The sequence below is a fragment of the Canis lupus genome, unplaced genomic scaffold (assembly GCF_048164855.1).
Source record: "Canis lupus baileyi unplaced genomic scaffold, mCanLup2.hap1 Scaffold_276, whole genome shotgun sequence".
Taxonomy (NCBI): domain Eukaryota; kingdom Metazoa; phylum Chordata; class Mammalia; order Carnivora; family Canidae; genus Canis; species Canis lupus.
In genome coordinates, this window is record NW_027326514.1 from 8,098 (window position 1) to 35,886 (window position 27,789).

The 27,789-nt window shown below is 46.5% G+C and overlaps 1 long non-coding RNA gene across 5 annotated transcripts; it reads left to right on the forward strand.

Annotated features, from left to right (window-relative positions):
* Positions 1–1,508: 1,508 nt before the first annotated feature.
* LOC140629847 (uncharacterized) lies at positions 1,509–27,733 on the forward strand. 5 transcript variants are annotated; one of them, XR_012027672.1, is made up of 6 exons: positions 1,509–2,121; positions 11,050–11,217; positions 11,812–12,032; positions 15,614–15,721; positions 16,829–17,321; positions 27,635–27,733. It is a non-coding gene; the product is annotated as an uncharacterized lncRNA (long non-coding RNA). The 5 variants fall into 5 exon arrangements; XR_012027673.1 differs by lacking the exon at positions 1,509–2,121 and adding an exon at positions 2,157–2,729; XR_012027671.1 differs by lacking the exon at positions 1,509–2,121 and having other exon boundaries at positions 7,717–11,217.
* The last annotated feature ends 56 nt before the right edge of the window (positions 27,734–27,789 follow it).

Sequence of the window (27,789 nt, forward strand, 5' to 3'; positions counted from 1 at the left end):
TGAGACCTAAACCTGAGGCCTCACCCTGAGGCCTAACCCTGCGGCCTAAGCCTGAGGCCTAACTCTAACATAACCGTGAGGCCTAAACCTAACCCCTAACTTTGAGGCCTAACACTATGGCCTAAGCTTGAGGCCTAACCCTAGACCTAACCCTGAGGCCTAACGCTAAACTCTAACCCTTAGTTCGAATTCTAATACTGACCCCAGGGCTGATCCTAACCCTAACACTAAACCCAAATCCTAACCCTAACCCCTAGGCCTAACCCCTAACCCTAACGCCTCGAGCTAATGGCTAACCCTAACCATGACGCCTAACCCTAACCCTTAACCCTGAGGCATAACCCTAACCCCTAACCCTGAGGCCTAACCCTAATCCTAACCGTAACCCCTTACCCTAACTTTAAAACTGAAGCCTAACTCTAACCCTAACCCTAACCCTAACCCTGACCCTGATCCTAACCCTGACTCTGACCCTAACCCAAAACCTGACCCTAATCCTGACACTGACCCTAACCTTGAACGTGACCCTAACCCTGACCCTGAGCCTAACCCTAACCCTGACCCTGACCCTAACCCTGACCCTGACCCTGAACCTAAACCTAACCCTAAACCTACCCGAACCCAAACCCTAACCCCTACGCTGAACCCTGAGGCCTAACCCTAACCCGTAACCCTGAGGCCTAACCCTAACACTAAACCTAACCCCTAACCCTGAAGCCTAACCCCTAGGCCTAACCCTGAGGCCTAAACCTGAAGCCTAACCCTGAGCCTAACCCTAACCCTAACCCCTTGGTCTAAACCTAACCCTAAGGCCTAACCCTGAGGCCAAACACTGAGGCCTAATCCTGAGGCCTAATGCTGAGGCCTAACTCTAACACTAACCCTGAGGCCTAACCCTGAGGCTTACCTCTGAGGCCTAAACCTAAACCCTAACCCTAAGGCTTAACCTTAACACTGACCTCAGGCCTAACCCTCACCCTAACCCTAAAGCCTAACCCTAACCCTAACCCTGAAGCCTAATCTAACCTTCACCTAAATCCCTAACCCTAACCCTAACCCTGAAGCCTAACCCTAACCGTAACCGTGAGGCCTAACCCTAACCTTAAACAATTGGAAATTAGATGTGATATGCCATTGAGTTGGATGTATTGTGTTGGTCAGGAACCGTCACCAAGCACCTCGGGGTGACACAGGGATATTTATGCCACAGGTGATTATCGCTGGGAGCCATGGTAAAGGCTGTGACCCCCAGAGCCCAGAAAGAGGCACCTCTGTCTCATTCAAAATAGAACAGGACACAATTGGACGGTTTGACTACAGAAGATAACCATGTCTGATCTTAGAGCATTCCCACCCCATCATGGTGCCCCCATTGAAATGAGGCCGGAGGTCAAGTGAAAACTGTGGAACCCAGGCCACTTTCAACTGGTACTCCATGCCACATCTCATCTCTTCATGTCAATCCACCATCCTGAAAATTTGCGCCTCAGATACACAGGGCACCAGCTCACGTGCGTTGCAGATGTCATTCATAGACCCCTGATGATGTCCCTAAGAAGAAGATTCTGATTCTTCTATCATTGTGCAAGTTGGGAACCTGTGGACTATATGAGACACGGTGGGTTAGATAGGTCACAGATCTGAGAGGCAAGCACAGAAAGAAAGTTCTGAATTCAGCTCCGTGTCCAGAAAAGTAGGACCTTCCTTGCATTTTCAGAGAGTTGTGGCTATGGCATTTTTGGCTGCGGATGTAAAGTTAACGAGATAACGTGGGGCAAGCAGTCATATGTCAAGAAGGGGCTCTGGATAGGTCTGACTGAAGGGAGGGGCCCAAGGGCTGGAATCTTGAAAAAGATTGACGTCACGAGACGTCACTTCCTTGGGGACAAGCGTGTAACAGATTTAGAACTCTGGTAACCAGGAAGCTGCGTTGAACAATGTCCCTCTTTCCAGCGCACTTAACTGGAGCCGGTCAGGAGAACAAGACCTTCTGTTGCTGTTGCCCTACTTTCAGTGGCTCTTGGCTTAGGAGAGTCCAGAAAGAGAGATGTTTATGCCGCTATGGACGTCAGTTCGGCCCTCTTTCCAAAGCTTCTGGTTATGTGTGGGAGTCTTCAACAGGTACCACAAGGCACCTTGTGGGAGGCTAATGGAGTGCAGACCACACTGTAATCTCAGCTGAGCGGGCTCGCACCTCTTTCACCCTCATTGGGTGTGTGTCCATTTGTGTATGTGTAAAAGGGTGTGTTAATGTGAGATTGTGCATGTGTGTGTGTGTGTGTGTGTGTGTGTAGAGGGGATAGAGGAGAGGAACATGCCCTTCCTGGGTATAAACCAGCTGCCACGGTTTGGAAGCCTGACACATCTTTGGTGTTCAGACTCCAGGTCATAGCAGGCAAGATGAGAAGATGAGTGCTGAGGGCCAAGCTCAACTACAAGTATGTTAAGTCATGAGCGCAAGAGTGTCTTTCAACTGGCTTCTCCTTGCCAGATGTCCCTCAGCTGCCCTTGTGATGTGAAGCCGAGAACACGATTTCTAAAGGGGATGTTCCCTTGTTGTGTTGTGGAAGGAGTACCTTAATATCTCTTGGCCCTGTACATATGGGGCACTGTATTTGCAGAGCTGCACCCAGGAGATCTTGGAGGAGATGTTCTGTGGCTTCAACTCTTCTAACTCCCTAGACAATGATAGGGTGCTCCAGGCAAACAAGGAGCAGTGCTGTTCTGAGGTGAGAATGGGAAGAGGGTTCTCCACAGAGAGATGGCCACCAACGAACATGGAGATAAACCTGGGGCCCTCCCGTAGTGTTTCCACACGAGTGCCACACAGGCCTAAACGCAAAGAGACCTGAGCATCCACCCCTAACCTCCGGCTGTGTCTGAGGTGATAAGACACTGTTCCCCTAGATTGGAAAGGTGCAGAATAGATTTCATGCTTTTGAGGAGTGCGAGTGGTTTGTTTTTTTTTCACTCAGAGCACTGAGTGTCTTTGCGTTTCACTACCATTTTCCTTATTTCACACACGTGCCCCAGGTGTCCTGTGTAGAATGCAGCACCACTGTCGTTGCACAATGTCTGCAGGCCTCACAAAAGATCACACTGAAGACGGTGATTTAAGACAAAAGGAAAAGTGGGATGAAGCCATTCTCTATGTTTATCTGTAAGGTGTCATGTGCCTGAATACATCAGATCATTATAGGTCCAACGGGTCATGAGCTATGTCCTTAGTGGTCCTCGTAGTACTCCATCAATGGGGCCGTCTGCCACAGTGATTCAGCCATTCAAGGCCCTTGGCACTTGACATGATGCCATTCTCTTGCCATGTCTCCTGTGCTGCAAGGAGAACCTTGTGTGTCCCCACAGGCTGTTTAAGTTGCTTGATCTGTCATACCTGGAAGCCCAGTTTGGGTGGGAGCCCTCTGAATCCTGACCCAAGTAGCTGGCTCTGTCTTTTTTTGTAGAGATCCGCACAGAAAATCTAGGATGAGGCTAACTACGACCCTGACCCTAACCCTGACACCTAACCCTTAGGCCTAACCATAACACAAACCCCAGGCCTAACCCTAACCCTGACGCTAAACCCTAACCCTTACCCCAACCCCTAGGCCTACTCCCTAACCCTAAACCCTTGGCCTAACCCCTAACCCTAACCCTGAGACCTAACCCTAACCCCTAACCCTGAGGCCTAAACCTAACCCCTAACCCTGAGGCCTAACCCTAACTGCTAACACTGAGGCATAACCCTAACCCTAACCTTGAGGCCTGAAACCTAACCCTAATCCTAACCCCTTACCCTAACAGTAACCCTAACCCTAAGCCTAAACATAACCCTCACCCTAACCCTAACTGTGACTTTGACCCTAACCCTAACCTTAACTCTAACCCTAACACTGAGGCCTAACCCTAACCCTAACCCCAAACCCTGAGGCCTAACCCTAACACTAATCACTAACCCTGAGGCCTAACCCCAAAGCCTAACACTGAGGCCTAAACTTAAAACCTATCCCTGAGCCCTAACACTAACCCTAACCCTGAGGCCTGAACCCTATCCCTGAGGCCTAGCCCTAAGCCAACCCTGAGGCTTAAACCTAACCCTGAGGCCTAACCCTACCTTAACCCCAGACCCTGAGGCCTACCCTAACCCTAACCCCTAACCCTGAGTCTGAACACCTAGGCCTAACACTGAGGCCTAAACCTAAACCCTATCCCTGAGGCCTAACACTAACCCTAACCCTGAGGCCTAAACCTAACCGTGAGACCTAACCCTGAGGCCTTACCCTGAGGCCTAACCCTGACCCTGACACTAACACTAACCCCTAACCCTGAAGCCTAAGCCTAACCCTAACCTTAACCTTAACCCTATCGCTGACCCCGACCCTAACCCAGACCCTTATACTAAACCTAACCATGACCCTAACACTAACCTTGACCCTAACCCTGACCCTGACCCTAACCCTGACCCTGACCCTAACCCTAACCATGACCCTAACCCTAACCCTGACGCTACCCTGACCCTGACCCTTATCTCGACCCTGACCCAAACCCTGACCCTGACCCGGACCCTAACCCTTTGGCCTTACCGTGAGCCCTAACCCTGAGGCCTAACCCTAATCGCTAACCTGAGGCCTACCCTAACACCTAAACCTGAGGCCTAACGCCTAGGCCTAACCTTGAGGGCTAAACCTAAATCCTAACTCTGAGGCCTAAACCTAACCATAACCCTGAAGCCTAAACCTCACCCTGAGGTCTAACCCTGAAGCCTAAACCTGAGGCCTAATCCTGAGGCCTAACCCTAACCCTAACACTGGTCCTAACCCTGACACTTACCCTGAGGCTTAACCCTGACCCTAACGCTAACCCAGACCCCTAACCCTGAGGCCTAACCCTAACCCTGATCCTGAGCCTAACCTTAACCGTGACCCTACACCTAACCCTGACCCTAACCCTGACCCTGACCCTTAACCTAACCCTGACCCTGACCCTAACCCTGACCCTAACCCTAACCCTACCCTAAACCTTACACTGACTCTGATCCTAACCCTAAACCTAATCCTAACCATTACCCTAAAACTGAGGCCTAACCCTGAGGCCTAACCCTAACCCATAACCCTGAGGCCTAACCTAACCCATAACCCTGAGGCCTAACCCTAACACTAACCCTAACCCCTAACCCTGAGGCCTAACGCCTAGGCCTCCCCTGAGGCCTAAACCTAAACCCTAACCCTGAGGCCTAACCCTGAGGTGTAACCCAAAACCTAAACCCTAACGGTTCGTCCTAATCCTAACACTGACCCCAGGCCTAACCCTAAACCTAACCCTAAACCCTAATCCTACCGTAACCCCCAGGCCTAACCCCTAACCCTAATCCATCGGGCTAACACCTCACCCTAACCATGAGGCCTAAACCTAACCCTAACACTGAGGCCTAACACCTAACCCTGAGGCTTTACCCTGACCCTAACCCATAACCTGAACCCTGTGGCCTAACCCTTAACCCAAACGCTGAGGCCTAACACATAACCCTAATACTGAGGCCTACCCTAACCCTAACCCTGAGAACTAACCCTGAGGCCTAATCCTGAGGCCTAACCCTCACCTTAACCCTGAGGCCTAACCCTAACCCTAACCCTAAACCCTAACCCTGACGCCTAACTCCTAGCCCTAACCCTGAGCCTTACCCTAACCCCTAAACCTGAGGCCTAAACCTAACCCTGAGGTTTCACCCTGAGGCCTACCCCTAGGCCTAACCATTAGCCCTAAACCTAAACCCTAACCCTGAGGCCTAACCGTTACATTAACTTTGGGTCTTAAACCTAACCCTGAGGCCTAAACCTGAGGACTTACCCTGAGGCCTAACCCTAAACCCTAACCCTGAGGCCTAACTCTTAGTCCTAACCCTAAGGCCTAAACCTAAACACTAACCCTGAGTCCTAAACCTGAGTCTTAACCCTGAGGCCTAACCCCCAACCCAAACCCTGAGGCTTAAGCATTAACCCTAATACTGAGGCCTAACCTAACCCTAACCCTGAGGACTAACCCTGAGTCCTAAGCCTGAGGCCTAACCCTCACCTTAACCCTGAGGCCTAACCCTAACCCTAATTCTAAACCCTAACCCTGACGCCTAACTCCTAGTCTTAACCCTGAGGCCGAAACATAAACCCTAACCCTGAAGCCTTACCCTAACCCCTAACCCTGAGGCCTAAACTTAACCCCGAGGCCTAACACCTCAGCCTAACCCTAAAGCTAACCCTGAGGCCTAATCCTAACCCTAACCCTAACCATGACCCTGAGCCTAAACCTAAACCTGACCCTCACCCAAACCCTAACCCTAACCCTAAACCTAACCCTGATCCTATCCCTAACCTTGACTCTGACCCTAAACCTAACCCTAACCCTAAACCGAACCCGAACCCTAAACCTGAGGCCTAACCCCGAGGCCTAAACCTAATCCCCAATCCTGAGGCCTAACCCTAACCCTAACTGTAATCCCAAACACTGAGGCCTAACCCTGAGGCCTAACCCTGAGGCCTAAACCTAAAACCTAACCCTGAATCCCAACCCTAACCCTAACTCTGAGGCCTAAATCTAACCCTAAGGCCTAAATCTAAGGGCTAACACTGAGGCCTAATCCTGAGGCCTAACCCTGAATCCTAACCCTGAGGTCTAAACCTAAACCCTAAACCTTAGGCTTAACCCTAACACTGAACGCAGGCCTAACCCTCACCCTTACCCTAAACCCTAACCCTAATCCTAACCCCTAGGCCTCACCCCTAACACTAAGCCCTCGGCCTTAACCCTAACCCTAACCCTGAGGCCTAACCCTGAGTCCTAACCCTGAGGCCTAAACCTGAGACCTAACCCTGAGGTCTAATTCTTAACGCAAACCATGAGGCCTAACCCCAAATCCTAACCCTGAGGCCTAACTCTCACCGCTAACACTGAGGCCTGACCCTAACCCTAAACCTGAAGCCTGAACCCTAAACGTAACCTAACCTCTTATGCTAACCTTAACCCCGAAGCCTAACTCAAACCCTTGCCCTAACACTAAACCTAACCCTGACCCTAACCCTAACCCTGACCATGACCCTAACCCTAACCCTGACCCTGACCCTACCCCTAATCCTGACCCTAACCCTCACCCTAACCCTGAACCTGACTCTAACTCTAACCCTGACCCTAACCCACCCTAAACCTAACCCTGACCCTAAACTGAAATCTGACCCTGACCCTAAACCTAACCCTAATAATAACCCTAACCCTGAGGCCTAACCCTAACCCTAATCCCAAACTCTGAGGCCTAACCCTAACCCTAACCCCTAACCCTGAGGCTTAAGCCCTAGGCTTAACAATGAGGCCTAAAAATAAAACCCTATCCCTGAGGCCTAACCCTAACCCTAAGGCCTAAACCTAACCCTGAAGTCTAACTCTGAGGCCTAACGCTAAGGCCTAACCCTAAACCTGAGGCCTAACCCCTAGGCCTAACACTGAGGCCTAAATCTAAACCCTATCCCTGAGGCCAAACCATACACCTAACCCTGACCCTGACCCTGGCCTTGACCCCGATCCTGACCCGAACCCTAACCTTAACCCTAACCCTAACCCCTAACCCTGAGGCCTAACCCTGGGGCCTAACAATAACCCCTAAGCCCCAGACCTAACACTAACCCTAACACTAAACCCTAACCATGAGGCCTAACCCCACTCCTGACCCTGAGGCTTAAACCTAAACCCTAACCCTGAGGCCTAAAACTAACCATGAGACCCAACCCTGGGGCCTAAACCCTAGGCTTAACCCTGAGTCCTAAATCTAACCCTGAGGCCTAAAACTGAGGCCTAATGCTGAGGCTTAAACCTGAGGCCTAAACCTAACCCTAACCCTAAACCCTAATCCTAACTCTAACCCCTAGGCCTAACCCCTAACCCTAACCATGAGGACTAACCCTAACCCTTAACCCAGAGGGCTAAACCTAATCCCTAAACCTGAGGCAGAACACTAACCCTAACCCTGAGGCCTAACCCTAACCACTAACCCTGAGGCCTAACCCTAACCTTAACAATAACACTGACCCTGATCCTAAACCTGAACCTGAACCTGACCCTAACCCTAAAACTGACCCTAACCCTAAACTTGACCCTAACTCTGACCCTGAACCTAACCCTGGCCCTAACCCTAACCCTAACACTGCCATAACCCTAACCCTAACCCTGACCCTGAACCTAAATCTAACCCTAACCCTAACCCTAAACCTAACCCTAACCGTGAGACCTAACCCTGAGGCCTAACCTAAACCCCTAACCCTGAAGCCTAACCCTAACCCTAACCCCTAACATTGAGGCCAAAAAACTTGGCCTAACCCTGAGGCCTAAACCTAAACCCTAACCCTGAAGCCTAACCCTAACCATCACCCTGAGGCCTAAATCTAACCCTAAGGCCTATCCCTGAGGCCTATCCCTGAGGCCTAACCCTGAGGCCTTACCGTGAGGCTTAACACTAACCCTAAACCCTCGGCCTAACTCAGGCTTAACCCTGAGGCCTAACCCTGACCCTAACCCAGACCCTAACCGTAACTCTGAGGACTAACCCTAAGGCCTAACCCTAACTCTAACCCTGAGGCTTAACCCCTAACCCTGAGGCCTAACCCTATCCCTAACACTGAGTCCTAACCCATCACCCTGAGGCCTAACACTGACCCTAACCCGAAACCGTAACTCCGAGGCCTAAACATAAATCCTAACCCTGAGGCTGACTCTTACCCTAACCCTGAGTCCTAAACCTAACCCTGAGGCCTAAACCTAAGGCCTAATCCTGGGGCCTAGGCCTGAGGCCCCTCCCTAACCCAAAACCTAAGGCCTAACACTGAGGCCTAACCCTGAGGCCTAAACCTCAACCCTAACCCTTAGTCCTAATCCTAACACTAACCCCAGTGGTAACCCTAACCCTAACCCTAACCCTAAACCCTAAACATAACCATAACCCCTAGGACTAATCCATAACCCTAACCCCTCTGGTTAACCCCTAAACCTAACCATGTTGCCTAACCCTAAACCCTAACCCTGAGGCCTAAACCTAACCCCTAACCCTGAGGCCTAACCATAACCCTAACTGTGAGGCCACACCCTAACATTAACCTTAATACCTTACTTAATCCTAACCTTGACCCCAAGGTCTAAACCCAACCCTAACCCGTCGGCCTAACCCTAAACCCTAACCCTGAGGCATAACTCTTACCCAAACCCTGAGGCCTAACCCTAACCCTAACACTGAGTCTTAACCCCTAACCCTGAGGCCTTACACTGACCCTAACCCAAACCATAACCCTGAGGTCTAAACCTAAATATTAACCCGGAGGCCTAACTCTTACCCTAACCCTGAGTCTTAAACCATATCCTGAGACATAAACCTGAGACCTAACCCAAAGGCGTAACCATGGGGCCTAAACCTAACCCCTAACCCTGAGGCCTAAACATAACCCTAACCGTGAGGCCTAACCCTAACACTAACCTTAACACCTTACCTTAATCCGAACCCTGACCCAAGGCCTAACACCAACACTAACGCCTTGACCTAACCCTAAATCCTAACCCTGAGGCATAAACCTAACCCTAACCCTGAGCCATAACCCTAACCCTAACCCTAACCCCTTACCCTAACCCTAACCCTGGTGCATAACTCTAACCCTAACCCTGACCCTGACCCTAACCTTGACCCTGAGACTAACCCTAACCCTAACCCTAACCCTGACCCTAACTCTAAACCTAACCCTAAAATGAACCCCAACCCTGAGCCTAACCCTGAGGCCTAACCCCTAGGTCTAACCCTGAGGCCTAACCCTAAACCATAACCCTGAAGCCTAACCCTAACCCTGACCCTAGGCCTAAAACTAACCCTTAGGACTAACCCTGAAGCCTAACACTGAGGCCTAATCCTGAGGCCTAACCTTGAGGCATAACCCTAACCCTAACCCTGAGGCCTAACCCGAAGGCCTAAACCTAAACCCTAACCCTTAGGCTTAACCCTAAAACTGACCCCCAGCCTCACACTAATCCTAAACCTAAACCCTAACCCTAAACCTAACCCCTAGGTGTAACCCCTAACCCTAACCCCTCAGCCTAGCCCCTAACCCTAACCCTGAGGCCTAACCCTCATCCTTAAACCTGAGGCCTAACCCTCACCCTAAACTTGAGGCCTAACCCTAACCTTAAACATACATCAATTTGGAAATTAGATGTGACATGCCATTGAGTTGGATGTATTGTGTTGCTCAGGAACCAGTCATGAAGCACCTCAGGGTGACACAGGGATATTTATGCCACAGGTCATTATCGCTGGGAGCCATGGTGAAGGCTGTGACCCCCAGAGCCCAGAAAGAGGCACCTCTGTCTCATTCAAAATAGAACAGGAAAAATTGGATGGTTTGACTACAGAAGATCACCATGTCTGCATCTTAGAGCATTCCCACCCCATCATGGTGTCCCCATTGAAATGAGGCCGGAGGTCAAGTGAAAACAGTGGAACCCAGGCCACTTTAACTGGTACTCCATGTCACATCTCACCTCTTCATGTCAATCCACCATCCTGAAAATTTGCACCTCAGATACGCAGGGCACCAGCTCACGTGCATTGCAGATATCATTCATAGACCCCCGATGATGTCCCTAGGAAGAAGATTCTGATTCTTCTATCACTGTGCAAGTTGGGAACCTATGAACTATATGAGAGACACGGTGGGTTAGATAGGTCACAGATCTGGGAAGGCAAGCACAGAAAGAAAGGTCTGAATTCAGCTCCGTGTCCAGAAAAATAGGACCTTCTTTGCATTTTCAGAGAGTTGTGGCTATGATATTTTTGGCTGAGGATGTAAAGTTAACGAGATAACGTGGGGCAAGCAGTCATATGCCAAGAAGGGGCTCTGGATAGGTCTGACTGAAGGGAGGGGCCCACGGGCTGGAATCTTGAAAAAGTGACGTCACTTCCTTGGGGACAAGCGTGTTACGGATTTAGAACTCTGGTAACCAGGAAGCTGCATTGAACAATGTCCCTCTTTCCAGCACACTTAACTGGAGCCGGTCAGGAGAACAAGACCTTCTGTTGCTGTTGCCCTACTTTCAGTGGCTCTTGGCTTAGGAGAGTCCAGAAAGAGAGATGTTCATGCCGCTATGGACGTCAGTTCGGCCCTCTTTCCAAAGCTTCTGGTTATGTGCAGGAGACTTCAACAGGTACCACAAGGCACCTTGGGGGAGGCCAATGGAGAGCAGACCACACTGTAATCTCAGCTGAGGGGGCTCGCACCTGTTTAGCCCTCATTGAGTGTGTATCAGTTTGTGTATGTGTAAGAGGTGTGTGTGTTGGAGACTGTGTGTGTGTGTGTGTGTGTGTGTGTGTATAGAGGGGATAGAGGAGAGGAACATGCCCTTCCTGGGCAGAAACCAGCTGCCACGGTTTGGAAGCCTGACACATCTTTGGTGTTCAGACGCCAGGTCATAGCAGGCAAGATGAGAAGGTGAGTGCTGAGGGTCAAGCTCAACTTCAAGTATGTAAGTCATGAGCGCAGGAGTGTCTTTCATCTGGCTTCTCCTTGCCAGATGTCCCTCAGCTGCCCCTGTGATGTGAAGCAGAGAATACGATTTCTAAAGGGGATGTCCCCTTGTGTTGTGGAGAGAGTACCCTAATGTCTCTTGGCCTTGTACATACAGGGCACTGTATTTGCAGAGCTGCACCCTTGGAGGAGATGCCTTGCATCTTGGAGGAGATGTTCTGTGGCTTCAACTCTTCTTTTTTTTTTAATTTTTATTTATTTATGATAATCACAGAGAGAGAGAGAGAGAAAGGAAGAGACATAGGCAGAGGGAGAAGCAGGCTCCATGCACCGGGAGCCCGACATGGGATTCGATCCCAGGTCTCCAGGATCCCGCCCTGGGCCAAAGGCAGGCGCTAAACCGCTGCACCAGCCAGGGATCCCAGCTTCAACTCTTCTAACTCCCTAGACAATGATCAGGTGCACCAAGCAAACAAGGAGCACTGCTGATCTGAGGTGAGAATGGGAAGAGGGTTCTCCACAGAGGGATGGCCCCCACACAAACATGTAGAGAAACCTGGGGCCCTCGCGTAGTGTTTCCACACTAGTGCCCCACAGGCCCAAATGCAAAGAGACCTGAACCTCCACCCCTAACCTCCAGCTACATCTGAGGTGATAAGACACTGTTCTCTTAAGTTGGAAAGGTGCAGAATAGATTTCTTGCTCTTGAGGAGTGGGGGTGGTTTGTTTTTTTCACTCAGAGCAATGAGTGTCTTTGCATTTCACTACCATTTTCCTTATTTCACCCACGCACCCCAGGTATCCTGTGTAGAACGCAGCTCAACTGTCGTTGCACAACGTCTGCAGGCCTCACAAAAGATCACACTAAAGTGGGTGATGTAAGACAAAAAGAAGGGTGGGATGAAGCCATTCTCTATGTTTATCTCTAAAGTGTCATGACCAGAACACATCAGATCATTGTAGGCCCAACGGGTCATGAGCTGTGTCCATAGAGGTCCTCGTAGTACTCCATCAATGGGGCCATCTGACACAGTGATTCAGCCATTGAAGCCCCTTGGCACTTGACATGATGGCATTCTCTTGCCATGTCTGCTGTGCTGCAAGGAGCACCTTGGGTGTCCCCACAGACTGTTTAAGTTTCTAGATCTGCCATATACTGGAAGTCCAGTTTGGGTGGAAGCCCTCTGATGCCTCCTGACCCAAGCAGCTGGTTCTGTCATTTTTGTAGAGATCCGCACAGGGAATGTAGGATAAGGCCTAAGCATGACATTTCCTAACCCTGATCCCTAACCCTGAGGCCTAATCCTGACCCTATCCCTGAGGCTAACCCTGAGGCCTAACCCTGACCCTAACCCTTACTCTAACCCTGACCCTAACACTGAGGCTTAACCCTTACCCTATCCCTGAGGCTTAACCCTGAGGATTATCCCTAACCCTAACCCTAACCCTAACCCTGAGGCCTATCCCTGACCCTAACCCAGACCCTAACCCTAAATCTGAGGCCTAACTCTAAGGGCAAACCCTAACTCTAACCCTGAGTCCTAACCCTTCAACCTGAGGCCTAACCCTAACCCTAACACTGAGTCCTAACCCCTAACCCTGAGGCCTAACACTGACCCTAACCCATAACTGTAACCCTGAGGCCTAAACTTAAATCCTAATCCTGAGGCCTAAGTCTTACCCTAACCCTGAGTCCTAAACCTAATCCTGAGGCCTAAATCTGAGGCCGAACCCTAAGGCCTAACCCTGGGGCCTAAGCCAGAGGCCTAACCCTAAACCTAAGGCCTAACCCTGAAGCCTAACCCTGAGGCCTCAACCTAAACCCTAACCCTTAGTCCTAATGCTAACACGGACCCCAGTGCTAACCTTAACCCTAACCCTAAACCCTAATCATAACCATAACCCCTAGGACTAACCCCTAACACTAACGCCTCCGGCTAACCCCTAAACCTAAACATGAGGGCTAACCCTAAACCCTAACCCTGAGGCCTAACCCTGAGACCTAACCCCTAGGCCTAACCCCGAGGCCTAACCCCTAGGCCTAACCCCTAGGCCTAACCCTGAGGCCTAACCCTGTGGCCTAAGCCTATACCGTAACACTAAGGCCTAACTCTAACCCTGACCCTAGGCCAAAAACTAACCCTAAGGCCTAACCATGAGGACTAACACTAGGCCTAATCCTGAGGCCTAACCCTAACCTAACCCTGAGGCCTAACCCTGAGGCCTAAACCTGAACCCTAACCCTTAGGCTTAACCCTAACACTGACCCCAGGCCTAAACCTCACCCTAACCCTAAACACTAAACCTAGCCCTAATCCCTAGGTCTAACCCCTAACCCTAACCCCTCAGCCTAACCCCTAACTCTAACCCTGAGGCCTAACTCTCACCCCTAAACCTGAGGCCCAACCCTCACCCTAACCTGAGGCCTAACCCTAATCCAACTCCTTACCCTAACCCTAAACCTGAAACCTAACCCTAACTCTCACCCTAACCCCTAATCCTAAACCTAACCCTGAAGCTTAACCCAACCCTAACCCTGAGGCCTAACCCTAACCTTAAACATAGATCAATTTGGAAATTAGATATGACATGCCATTGAGTTGGATGTATTGTGTTGGTCAGGAACCAGTCATGAAGCACCTCGGAGTGACACAGGGATATTTATGCCACAGGTCATTATCGCTGGGAGCCATGGTGAAGGCTGTGACCCCCAGAGCCCAGAAAGAGGCACCTCTGTCTCATTCAAAATAGAACAGGAAAAATTGGATGGTTTGACTACAGAAGATCACCATGTCTGCATCTTAGAGCATTCCCACCCCATCATGGTGCCCCCATTGAAATGAGGCCGGAGGTCAAGTGAAAACAGTGGAACCCAGGCCACTTTCACTGGTACTCCATGCCACATCTCACCTATTCATGTCAATCCACCATCCTGAAAATTTGCGCCTCAGATACACAGGGCACCAGCTCACGTGCATTGCAGATATCATTCATAGACCCCCAATGATGTCCCTAGGAAGATGATTCTGACTATCCGATCACTGTGCAGGTTGGGATCCTGTCGATATGAGAGACACGGTGGGTTAGATAGGTCACAGATCTGGAAAGGCAAGCACAGAAAATGAGGTCTGAATTCAGCTCCGTGTCCAGAAAAGTAGGACCTTCCTTGCATTTTCAGAGAGTTCTAGCTATGGCATTTTTGGCTGCGGAAGTAAAGTTTACAAGATAACGAGGGGCAAGCAGTCATCTGCCAAGAAGGGGCTCTGGATAGGTCTGACTGAAGGGAGGGGCCCACGGGCTGGAATCTTGAAAATGTGACATCACTTCCTTGGGGACAAGCGTGTAACGGATTTAGAACTCTGGTAACCAGGAAGCTGCATTGAACAATGTCCCTCTTTCCAGCTCACTTAACTAGAGAAAAATTTGTTCTGTTGCTGTTGCCCTACTTTCAGTGGCTCTTGGCTTAGGAGAGTCCAGAAAGAGAGATGTTCATGCCACTATGGACGTCAGTTCGGCCCTCTTTCAAAAGCTTCTGGTTATGTGCGGGAGACTTCAACAGGTACCACAAGGCACCTTGGGGGAGGCCAATGGAGAGCAGGCCACACTGTAATCTCAGCTGAGGGGGCTCGCACCTCTTTAACCCTCATTGAGTGTGTTTCCGTTTTCATGCATGTAAGACGGTGTGTTGTTTGAGACTGTGTGTGTATGTGTGTGTGTGTATGTGTGTGTGTGTGTTTGTGTGTGTGAGGAGGGGACAGAGGAGAGGAACATGCCCTTCCTGGGCAGAAACCAGGTGTCACGGTTTGTAAGCCTGACACATCTTTGGTGTTCAGACACCAGGTCATAGTAGGCAAGATGAGAAGGTGAGTGCTGAGGGCTAAGCTCAACTTCAAGTATGTAAGCCATGAGCACAAGAGTGTCTTTCATCTGGGTTCTCATTTCCAGATGTCCCTTCAGATGCCCCTGTGATGTGAAGCAGAGAACACGATTTCTAAAGGGGATGTCCCCTTGTTGTGATGTGGAGGGAGTACCCTAATGTCTCTTGGCCCTGTACATACGGGGCACTGTATTTGCAGAGCTGCACCCAGGAGATCTTGGAGGAGATGTTCTGTGGCTTCAACTCTTCTAACTCCCTAGACAATGATCAGGTGTACCAGGCAAACAAGGCACAGTGCTGTTCTGAGGTGAGAATGGGAAGAGGGTTCTCCACAGCAAGATGGCCACCACACAAACATGGAGATAAACCTGGGGCCCTCCCGTAGTGTTTCCACACGAGTGTCGCACAGGCCCAATGCAAAGAGACCTGAACCTCCACTGCTAACCTCCGGCTACATCTGAGGTGATAAGGCACTGTTCCCCTAGGTTGGAATGGTGCAGAATAGATTTCATGCTTTTGAGGAGTGGGGGTGGTTTGTTTTTCACTCAGAGCACTGAGTGTCTTTGCGTTTCACTACCATTTTCCTTATTTCACCCACGCGCCCCAGGTATCCTGTGTAGAACGCAGCTCCACTGTCGTTGCACAACGTCTGCAGGCCTCACAAAAAATCACACTAAAGTGGGTGTTTTCAGACAAAAAAAAGGGTGGGATGAAGCCATTTCATATATTTATCCCTAAGGTGTCATGTGCCAGAACACATCAGATAATTACAGGCCCAACGGGTCATGAACTGTGTCCGTAGAGGTACTCGTAGTACTCCATCAATGGGGCCGTCTGCCACAGTGATTCAGCCATTGAAGGCCCTTGGCACTTGACATGATGGCATTCTCTTGCCATGTCTGCCGTGCTGCAAGGAGCACCGTGGGTGTCCCCACAGACTGTTTAAGTTGCTAGATCTGCCATATCCTGGATGTCCAGTTTGGGTGGATGCCCTCTGATGCCGCCTGACCCAAGTGGCTGGCTCTGTCTTTTTTGTGGAGATCCACACAGGAAATCTTGGATGAGTTGCTCCAAGGGTTCAATTACTCCATTTACCCCCGAGAAGCACAGGTGCATCAGGCCACCGACTACAAGAATGGCCAGTCTGGGCTGAGAACAAGTCCCATTCATGGTGAAAGTCAGGACCCAGAGATGATCAGGGTAAGCCAAGCACCCAGACTAGAAAAAACTGGCTCCCCTGGGGCCTGCCGAAAGAGGTGTTCTCCCCTGCTCCTTCCTCCCTATGTCAGGTACAGATTAAGGTACATCAGCTTAGGGGAAATGCCATGCAGCCCATGCTGTGGTCTCTTTTCAGGCCCCATTTATGGGATGTTGAGCAAAATTGAGGTGCTAACCCTCTGTGTTCTATCTGCAGTTGGATGTTTATGGATGACTCCATGGAATACTCGTCTTCATAAAAGCTCTGAGTTGAGAGAATGCGAGTGTTGCTCAGCTATTCATGTGTGTGGAAGTTTCCATTGCTCTACCCTGCGTCCCAACCAACCAATGGTACTTTGAAGCCTAAAACCTTTTTCTCTGTGGGTCCTGAAATTCTTTTTCCTGTACAACTTCCTGAGGGGATGGGTGTCTCTGGGCTGAGCGCCAGACTCTGATCTTCCCAGTGGCTTGTGGCTTGGAAGCTGACTACAGTGCCCCTCCTTGTGCCTCTGGTGTGGAAAGGAATCATCCACCCTGACCACAGATGAGGCCTGGAGCATGAGGACTCACCGCAAAGGCAGAATGGATACTTTTGTACAGTCCCTGCTGCGATCCTTCCAGAAGAGGAGCCTCTCAGAAAACGCAGTCGTTTTCCCTGTCTACCAGGTGTTCAGCGAAGCCCAAAGGGTCCTGGGCCAGCAGCTCCACAGGTGAGTGACCACCCCATACATAGCACAGGGCCTGAGGCTTGCCTCTACTACTGGCATGTTTTGGGAATGTCACTGCTCCTCTCTGAGCTTCCTTTTCCTCCTCTGAGAAGGGCTGTGGAAGAGGATGAACCTCATGGAGCTACTGTGGGCAATCACAGCAGAAAACATGGCCTAGAATTCTCTGCTGCCTAACCTTGTCGATAGGGCTGCTGGGCATCTTCCTGTGGAGCAGCTGTCTCTCGCCAGCGAAGAAGCTCTCCACATCAAGCCTCATGGGCCTGTGGCACCCTGGGTGCACAGAAGCACGTGGAAAGCAGGCCGTTTTCCTGTTTGCAAAAGACTTCTGGGATTCCATCTAACTGGCCCTGTTCCTTGTCCTTCATGTGCCCAGATCAGAGGTCACTGGAGGAAGGCAGAGCAGCTCAAGTTCCACTCAGTAGATGGAAAGTTCTGGTTGGGATTCCTTTCTCCAAGAATAGAGATAAAGCGCCTAGGATTGCAGACACATTTCTAAGCACTAAGATCATTGGAAGAATACAGTAGATACACTGTCTCAGTCTCAATTCTAATCAGAGTGTTAGACAGTCAATCTACCTGTCCTAGGCACGCCATGTCCACAGTTGGTTAGATGTGACATGTTCATGGCCGCCGCATGGGATGAATGGATCCACCCACATTTCGACCACTCGGATGAACGATAAGATCAAGGTAGGGCACTGGGTGGCTCAGTCAGTGAGGCCCCTACTTTCAGGTCAGGCCATGTTCCCAGGGGCCTTGCTTTGAGACCTCCACTGGTCTCCCTGCTCTGTGGGGAGCCTGCTTCGCCCTCTCCCTCTGCAGCTCACCCTGCTTATTCCTTTTTTTAATTTTAATTTTAATTTTTTTCACATTACACATACATTATTTATTTTGTTTTTTCTTCTTCTTCTTTTTTTAATAATAAATTTATTTGTTATTGATGTTCAATTTGCCAACATACATTATAACACCCCATGCTCATCCCGTCAACTGCTCTCCTCAGTGCCTGTCACACATTCACCCCCACCCCCCGCCCTCCTTCCCTTCCACCACCCCTAGTTCGTTTCCCAGAGATAGGAGTCTTTTTTTTTTTCAGAGTTAAGAGTCTTCATGTTCTGTCTCACTTTCTGATATTTCCCACACATTTCTTCTCCCTTCCCTTGTATTACCTTTCACTATTATTTATATTCCACAAATGAATGAGAACATATAATGTTTGTCCTTCTCCGACTGACTTACTTCACTCAGCATAATACCCTCCAGTTCCATCGACGTTGAAGCAAATGGTGGGTATTTGTCGTTTCTAATGACTGAGTAATATTCCATTGTATACATAAGCCACATCTTCTTTATCCATTCATCTTTCGATGGACACCGAGGCTCCTTCCACAGTGTGGCTATTGTGGACATGGCTGCTATAAAATCGGGGTGCAGGTGTCCCGGTGTTTCATTGCATCTGCATCTTTGGGGTAAATCCCCAACAGTGAAATTGCTAGGTCGTAGGGCACGTCTATTTTTAACTCTTTGAGGAACCTCCACACAGTTTTCCAGAGTGGCTGCACCAGTTCACATTCCTACCAACAGTGTAAGAGGGTTCCCTTTTCTCCACATCCTCTCCAATATTTGTTGTTTCCTGCCTTGTTACTTTTCCCCAACCTCACTGGTGTGAGGTGGTATCTCATTGTGATTTTGATTTGTTTTTCCTTGATGGCAAGTGATGCAGAGCTTTTTCTCATGTGCATGTTGCCCATGTCTATGTCTTCCTCTGTGAGATTTCTGTTCATGTCTTTTGCCCATTTCATGATTGGATGGTTTGTTTCTTTGGAGTTGAGTTTAAGAAGTTCTTTATAGATCTTGGAAACTAGCCCCTTATCTGATACATCATTTGCAAATATCTTCTCCCATTCTGTAAGTTGTCTTTGAATTTTGTTGACTGTATCCTTTGCTGTGCAAAAGCTTCTTATCTTGATGAAGTCCCAATAGTAAATTTTTGCTTTTGTTTCTTTTGCCTTCGTGGATGTATCTTGCAAGAAGTTACTGTGGCTGAGTTCAAAAAGGGTGTTGCCTGTGTCCTCTAGGATTTTGATGGAATCCTGTCTCACATTTAGATCTTTCATCCATTTTGAGTTCATCTTTGTGTCTGGTGCAAGACAGTGGACTAGTTTCATTCTTCTGCATGTGGATGTCCAATTTTCCCAGCACCATATGTTGAAGAGGCTGTCTTTCTTCCAATGGATAGTCTTTCCTCTTTTATCGAATATTCGTTGACCATAAAGTTCAAGGTCCACTTCTGGGTTCTCTATTCTGTTCCATTGATCTATGGGTCTGTTTTTGTGCCAGTACCACACTGTCTTGATGACCACAGCTTGTAGTACATCCTGAAATCTGGCATTGTGATGCCCCCAGACATGGTTTTCTTTTTTAAAATTCCCCTGGCTATTCGGGGTCTTTTCTGATTCCACACAAATCTTAAATTAATTTGTTCCAACTCTCTGAAGAAAGTCCATGGTATTTTGATAGGGATTGCTTTAAACGTATAAATTTCCCTGGTAACATTGACATTTTCACAATGTTAATTCTGCCAATCCATGAGCATGGAATATTTTTCCATCTCTTTGTGTCTTCCATAATTTCTTTCAGAAGTGTTCTATGGTTTTTAGGGTATAGATCGTTTACCTCTTTAGTTAGGTTTATTCCTAGGTATCTTATGCTTTTGGGTGCAATTGTAAATGGGATTGACTCCTTAATTTCTCTTTCTTCAGTCTCATTGTTAGTGTATAGAAATGCCACTGATATCTGGGCATTGATTTTGTATCCTGCCACGCTACCAAATTGCTGTATGAGTTCCAGGAATCTTGGGGTGTAGACTTTTGGCGTTTCTAGTAGAGTATCGTGTCTTCGGCAAAAGGGGGAGAGTTTGACTTGTTCTTTGCCAATTTGAATGCCTTTAATGTCTTTTTGTTGTCTGATTGCTGAGGCTAGGACTTTCAGTACTATGTTGAATAGCAGTGGTGAGAGTGGACATCCCTGTCTTGTTCCTGATCTTAGGGGAAAGGCTCCCAGTGCTTCCCCATTGAGAATGATATTTGCTCTGGGCTTCTTGTAGATGGCTTTTAAGATGTTGAGGAATGTTCCTTCTATCCCTACACTCTGAAGAGTTTTGATCAGGAATGGATGCTGTTCTCTGCATGTAATGAGAGGATCCTATGTTTCTTGGTTTTTCTCTTGCTGATATGATGAATCACATTGATTGTTTTACGAGTGTTCAACCAGCCTTGTGTCCCGGGAATAAATCCTACTTGGTCATGGTGAATAATTTTCTTAATGTACTGTTGGATCCTATTGGCTAGTATCTTGTTGAGAATTTTTGCATCCATGTTCATCAGGGATATTGGTCTGTAATTCTTTTTGGTGGGGTCTGTGTCTGGTTTTGGAATTAAGGTGATGCTGGCCTCATAGAACGAATTTGGAAGTACTCCATCTCTTTCTATCTTTCCAAACAGCTTTAGTAGAATAGGCATGGTTTCTTCTTTAAACTTTTGATAGAATTCCCCTGGGAAGCCATCTGGCCCTAGACTCCTGTGTCTTGGGAGGTTTTTGATGACTGCTTCAATTTCCTCCATGGTTATTGGCCTGTTCAGGTTTTCTATTTCTTCCTGTTCCAGTTTGGTAGTTTGTGGCTTTCCAGGAATGCGCCCATTTCTTTTAGATTGCCTAATTTTGGCGAATAGCTGTTCATAATATGTTTTCAAAATCGTTTGTATTTCCTTGGTGTTGTTAGTGATCTCTCCTTTCTCATTCATGATTTTATTAATTTGAGTCTTCTCTCTCTTCTTGTTAATAAGGCTGGCTAATGGTTTATCTGTCTTATTGATTCTATCAAAGAACCAACTCCTGGTTTTGTTGATCTGTTTCTTTTTTTATTTTTTCAATTTTTATTTATTTATGATAGTCACAGAGAGAGAGAGAGAGGCAGAGACACAGGCAGAGGGAGAAGCAGGCTCCATGCACTGGGAGCCCGATGTGGGATTCGATCCCGGGTCTCCAGGATCGCACCCTGGGCCAAAGGCAGGCGCCAAACCGCTGCGCCACCCAGGGATCCCTGTTGATCTGTTTCACAGTTCTTCTGGTCTCGATTTCATTGAATTCTGCTTGAATCTTTATTTATTCTCTTCTTCTGCTGGGTGTAGGATCTATTTGCTGTTTTTTTCTCTCGCACCTTTCGGTGTAAGGTTAGCTTTTGTATTTGAGTTCTTTCCAGGTTTTGAATGGATGCTTGTATTGCGATGTATTTCTCCCTTAGGACTGCTTTTGCTGCATCCCAAAGATTTTGAACGGTTGTTTCTTCATTCTCATTAGTTTCCATGAATCTTTTTAATTCTTCCTTAATTTCGTGGTTGACCCTTTCATCTTTTACAGGATGGTCCTTAACCTCCACGTGTTTGAAGTCCTTCCAAACTCCTTGTTGTGATTTAGTTCTAATTTCAAGGTTTATGGTCTGAGAATATGCAGGGGATGATCCCAATCTTTTGGTATCAGTTCAGACCCGATTTCTGTCCCAGCATGTGGTCTATTCTGGAGAAAGTTCCAGGTGCACTTGAGAAAAATGTGTATTCAGTTGAGTTTGGAAGTAAAGTTCTGTAGAAATCTGTGAAATCCATCTGGTCCCATATATCATTTATAGCTCTCGTTTCTTTGGAGATGTTGTGCTTAGAAGACCTATCGAGTATAGGAAGAGCTAGATTGAAGTCACTAAGGATAAGTGTATTATTGTCTAAGTATTTCTTCACTTTGGTTATTAATTGATTGATATATTTGGCAGCTCCCACATTCGGGGCATATATATATTGCGGATTGTTAAGTCCTCTTGTTGGATAGATCCTTTAAGTATGATATATTGGGCCTCTTCAAGTCTCAGTATAGTCTTCGGGGTAAATTTTAGTTGATCTGATATAAGGATGGCTACCCCTGCTTTCTTTTGAGGATCAATTTGAATATTTCAATTTTAATGGTAAATGGTTCTCCAACATTTTATTTTCAGACTGTAGGTGTTCTTCTGTCTAAAATGTGTCTCTTGTAGACAGCAAATAGATGAGTCCTGCTTTTTTATCCAGTCTGACACCCTGCGCCTTTTGATGGGGTCATTAAGCCCGTTCACGTTCAGAGTTACTATTGAAAGATATGAGTTTAGGGATCCCTGGGTGGCGCAGCGGTTTAGCGCCTGCCTTTGGCCCGGGGCGCGATCCTGGAGACCCGGGATCGAATCCCACGTCGGGCTCCCGGTGCATGGAGCCTGCTTCTCCCTCTGCCTGTGTCTCTGCCTCTCTCTCTCTCTCTCTCTCTCTCTGTGTGTGTGTGACTATCATAAATAAATAAAGAAAAAAATATTAAAAAAAAGAAATATATGAGTTTAGTGTCATCATGATATCTATTCAGTCCTTGTTTTTGTGGATTGTTCCACTGGACTTCTTCTTAAAGGGGAATTTTAAGATTTTAAAATTTAAAATTTCTTGCAGAGCTGGTTTGGAGTTCACGTATTCTTTCAGCTCTTGCCTGTCTTGGAAGCTCTTTATCTCTCCTTCCATTCTGAATGAGAGCCTTGCTGGATAAAGTATTCTTGGTTGCATGTTCTTCTCATTTAGGACCCTGAATATATCCCGCCAGCCCTTTCTGGCCTGCCAGGTCGCTGTGGACAGGTCTGCTGTTACCCTAATACTCCTCCCCATAAAATTCAGGGATTTCTTGTCTCTTGCTGCTTTAAGGATCTTCTCTTTATATTTGGAATTTGCAAGCTTAATTATTAGATGTCGAGGTGTTGAATAGTTTTTATTGATTTTATGGGGGGATCTCTCTATTTCCTGGATCTGCATGCCTGTTTTCCTTCCCAGATTAGGAACGTTTTCAGCTATGATTTGTTCAAATACATATTCTGGCCCTCTGGCCCTTTCGTCGCCCTCGGGAACACCAGTTAAACATAGGTTTTTCTTCCTCAGGCTGTCGTTTATTTCCCTTAATCTAACCTCATGGTCTTTTAATTGTCTCTTTTTTCCTCCGTTTCCCTCTTTGCCATCAACTTGCCTTCTATGTCACTCACTCTTTCTTCCTCCTCATTAACCGTCGTCGTTAGGACTTCTGGTTTGGATTGCATCTCATTCAATTGATTTTTAATTTCTGCCTGATTGTATTTAAATTCTGCAGTCATGAAGTCTCTTGAGTCCTTTATGCTTTTTTCTAGAGCCACCAGTAGCTGTATAATAGTGCTTCTGAATTGGCTTTCTGACATTGAATTCTAATCCAGATTTTGTAACTCTGTGGGAGAGAGGACTGTTTCTGATTCTTTCTTTTGAGGTGAGGTTTTCCTTCTAGTCATTTCTCTCACTGTGTAGTGGCCAAAAACAAGTTGTATTGGGAAAAGGAGAAAAAGAGAAGAGAGATAGAAGGAAAGAAAAGAGAAAAAGAAAAAGGAAAAAAGGAAGAAAGAAAGAAAAAAGAGAAGAAAAAGAGACAGAAAAAGAAAGAACGGAAAAAAACGGTGGGGGAAGCAAACAGAAATCAACAAGCAAAAAAGCAAAAAAAAAAAAAAAGAAAAAGAAAAAAGAAAAAGAAAGAAAAGAAAACACTGGGGAGTATCTTCTGATTCTGTATACTTTAATTCCCTTGACTTTCCCTGGAACTTGTCCGTCTAATGGTCTTTTGGGGGAGGGGCCTGTTTTGCTGATTTTCAGGTGTTAGCACTTGGGGGAGCTTCTCTGCCCCCTGCCTGGTGCAACGGTCAGTGGGGGTTGTTTACCCCTTAAGGCCCCAGGAGGAGCAACCACCGTGGCGGCAGCCAGCTCTGGAGCCCTGGATTCAGCTCCTGCAGTAACTCAGGAGCTCTCAGTCTGCAGGGCCTGGATGCTCTGGGGGCGGGGCCCCTGATCTACTCAGCTCCGGGCAGGAGCGTCCTTGCTGTCCTGGGCCCTCCCAGCCTCTGCCTGTCTCCGGGGGAGGCCGGATCCTGGGCTGTGTCCCCGGCGCCCAGTGCTCCGGGGCCAGCGCTGTCGGATTCGCCCTCCCGGCTGCGCAGACGCCTCTCCGCCAAGCCGCTGCCCGACACCCTCCGAGTTGCTCCTGGAGCCGCGCATCCCCCTCCGCACAGAGCCTCCTCCTCTGCCGGAGCCGCCTCCGAGCTGCGCCCGGGACACGCAGCCCCCTCTCCCCGGATCCGCCATCCGAGCCCCTCCGAGCTACTCCCGGGTCAATGTGTGCGTACGCTGCAGCCCTTTAGGGAACTTGGCACACTCTCCGTGTTGTGCAGTTGCTCTGTTAGAACTCTACTTTCCTAAATTGTACTATCATAAGAATCTGGAAAGTATGCAGAAATGATCAAACAAAAATTTTTACTTCAATGTCTGTGTCTGTTGTCCCTCTCCACCTCTCTCTTAATCTTTCTCCATTGACACCCAAACTAATACATTGAAGATCTTCCATTTTGTGTAAACATGTCATATATAGGATCTGAGTTTGTATTTTTAATGGATTTTTTAAAATCTGGAAAAATTCGGGATCCCTGGGTGGCGTAGCTGTTTGGCGCCTGCCTTTGGCCCATGGCGCGATCCTGGAGACCCGAGATCGAATCCCACATCGGGCTTCCGGTGCATGGAGCCTGCTTCTCCCTCTGCCTATGTCTCTGCCTCTCTCTCTTTCTCTCTCTGTGACTATCATAAATAAATAAAAATTAAAAAAAATAAAAAAAAATTAAAAAATCTGGAAAAATTCAAACCACTCAGTCGTAGAACAATTTGAAAATCTCTTTTAATTTTTAATAGGTAATATTTGGACCTCTTCTGATACTATGTGCATAAGAATGAGATTCCAGTTTTTTAAAATTCCCTTATTTACTACTTAAATATTTTAGTATGCTGAATTAATATGCATTAGTAGTATGGATTAATATGCATCAGTAGTCTATGATTATAAATATGAGTGTCTTGTTTTATTCAACTGTAACGATTAAAGCATAATCAAATTTCCTTTACTATTAATCAGTATTTAAGTTAATCAGTTTTGAAATCAGAAACTGAATTGTTTATATGGTAGCAATAAAGATATTTAAGTTTGCAGTGAGAACAAAGACACAGCCTTTGTTTTAGGGTGTAAAACAATGTGATATGTAACATGTAACTTTTAAAAAGATATTTATAAGCACTGTTTTATGACTAATTTTTTCACTAGAGATTGGAGGTAACATACACTGTACATACACTGTACATACCTCACTCTGTTTCCTTTCTAAGCACTGTTCACATTCAAGCAAAGGAAGGGGAGAGTTCATTCCATGGCTTTAAGTTAAGCATCTAATATATCCTTCCTAAATAAAATCTCCTATGTATTATTCCACAAGGATTTACAGTTTAATGCAAACTTTTATTTGAAGTTTTGAAAAACAGAATGAATGAGAAGAATTTTACTTCATCTGAGAAATATTGCATAGTAGAAGATGGAAGGATAGCAGACTAGTTGGGCTTAATAATTAACACCCTCAGTTTACCAGATGGGTAGCCACATCATGGTCATAGGAATTAGAATCAATACTTACAGATTTTTAGGTGAAATTCTATAGAACAAAGAAGTTGAGCTTTGCTAGTCTTAACATACCACTTTATTCAAATCCATTTGAACATACGATTATGATTATGTATTTGCTACTAGTTTTGGAGGAAATATATCAGTTTTTAAGATTGAACGAGGAGATACATGGAGTAAGATTATTGAGTTATGAAAGAGATTTAGAGAATTTATTGATTTCTTACCATCCTGAAATGTTTCAGAACACAGCTGTAACTCATCACTTGATTGTTAGATGAAGTGCAGTAGCTACTCAAGTGATGTGTAATGTAAGACCCTATGCCTGAGCCTCATGATTCTAACCATACTAATATATACTAGAAAAAGAATCAAGAATGTAACACAAATTTGACTAAATTCATACAATATCAGTTTTTAAAATTTAGTAGCTTTTCATTGTTAGAAACACTCATCCTGTAATTCCTTTAATGGCTGATGTTTTTTAAGGCATTAAACTGTTGTTGCTACTATCTTTAATGAATTGCAAGTCATTTTATCTGTAAATTGCCCTTTTGTCTTATATTTCCCTGAATTACTGGACTTAACTGCTCTAGCGAGTTTTCAAATTTCAGTTTTCTAAGGAAGTTTCTATTTTTCTTTCTACTCCTAGTTTTTCTTTTATATCTACTTCACCTGTTTCTTTTAATAATACAGATTGGTTGGTCTACCTTTCCTTATGAACACAAAAGAATGCAAAATAAATATGTATATCTGGTTATAATAAAAATTAACCAATTAAATATAATCTTGTATGGGAAAGGAATTTAAAAATCCTTTTTTAAGGTATGCATTGTACTTTTGTAGTTAGTATATCACAGCATGTAATTCTATGCAATTCCAAGTAATAAACTCCTTCCTTGATAATTAAATATGATAAAGATTAAGATAGGGATCCCTGGGTGGCGCAGCGGTTTGGCGCCTGCCTTTGGCCCAGGGCGCGATCCTGGAGATCCAGGATCGAATCCCACGTCGGGCTCCCAGTGCGTGGAGCCTGCTTCTCTCTCTGCCTGTGTCTCTGCCTCTCTCTCTCTCTCTCTGTGACTATCATAAATAAATAAAGAAAAAATATTTAAAAAAAAAAAAGATTAAGATAGCTTGAATAAATCATTACATACAGTAATTAAGTTTACAAAGACTGATAGTCTTATGAAATCTGTATAAACAATTCACAGTTTCATTATCATATGATTTGGTTTATTGGCTACATACCTTGACTTAGGTTACAAACCAGAAAATCCCATGGTTATGTTTCTACATAACATAGTTTTACCACATTATAGGCAGAGTTAAACTTTGTTAGATTCCACAGTAAAATTGATTTTTCTTTATTCTTTTGATGTGAAATTCTGCTTCTTCTGTTTCTTTCCAAAGTGTAAGCAGCAAACTCATAGTTTTCATTGATCATAACTTGTTTCCAGAAGGACCAGAAAAGCTGTTGTAACTAAATGACTTGACAGAGAAACCTTTACTACAAAGCTGTAGAGTATTTTATTTGCATTTGTACCTGAACTAACAAAGAAAAGTCTTAAAGCATTAATATGTACATATTTTATATGTTTTTCCTCAAGTGGTATATCTCAAAATATAGACGTAGTGTCAATGACTCTTTAAGTATTTGTAAATGTTAGTGAACCTCTTTTTCTTTAGAAAAATTAGCCCAGCTAATTTGACAAATATGTTTATTTCAGGAAAAGAAGAGAAAGATACTGGAACGCTTTGGACTCCTTTGATATTCTACATTAACATTTCCTCTCCAAGTTTTATATATTAAGTAAAAATAATTGCCAAATTAAAATATTTCAGTGCTCTTTCTTATCACCAATACATTCATATCTTCACTGAC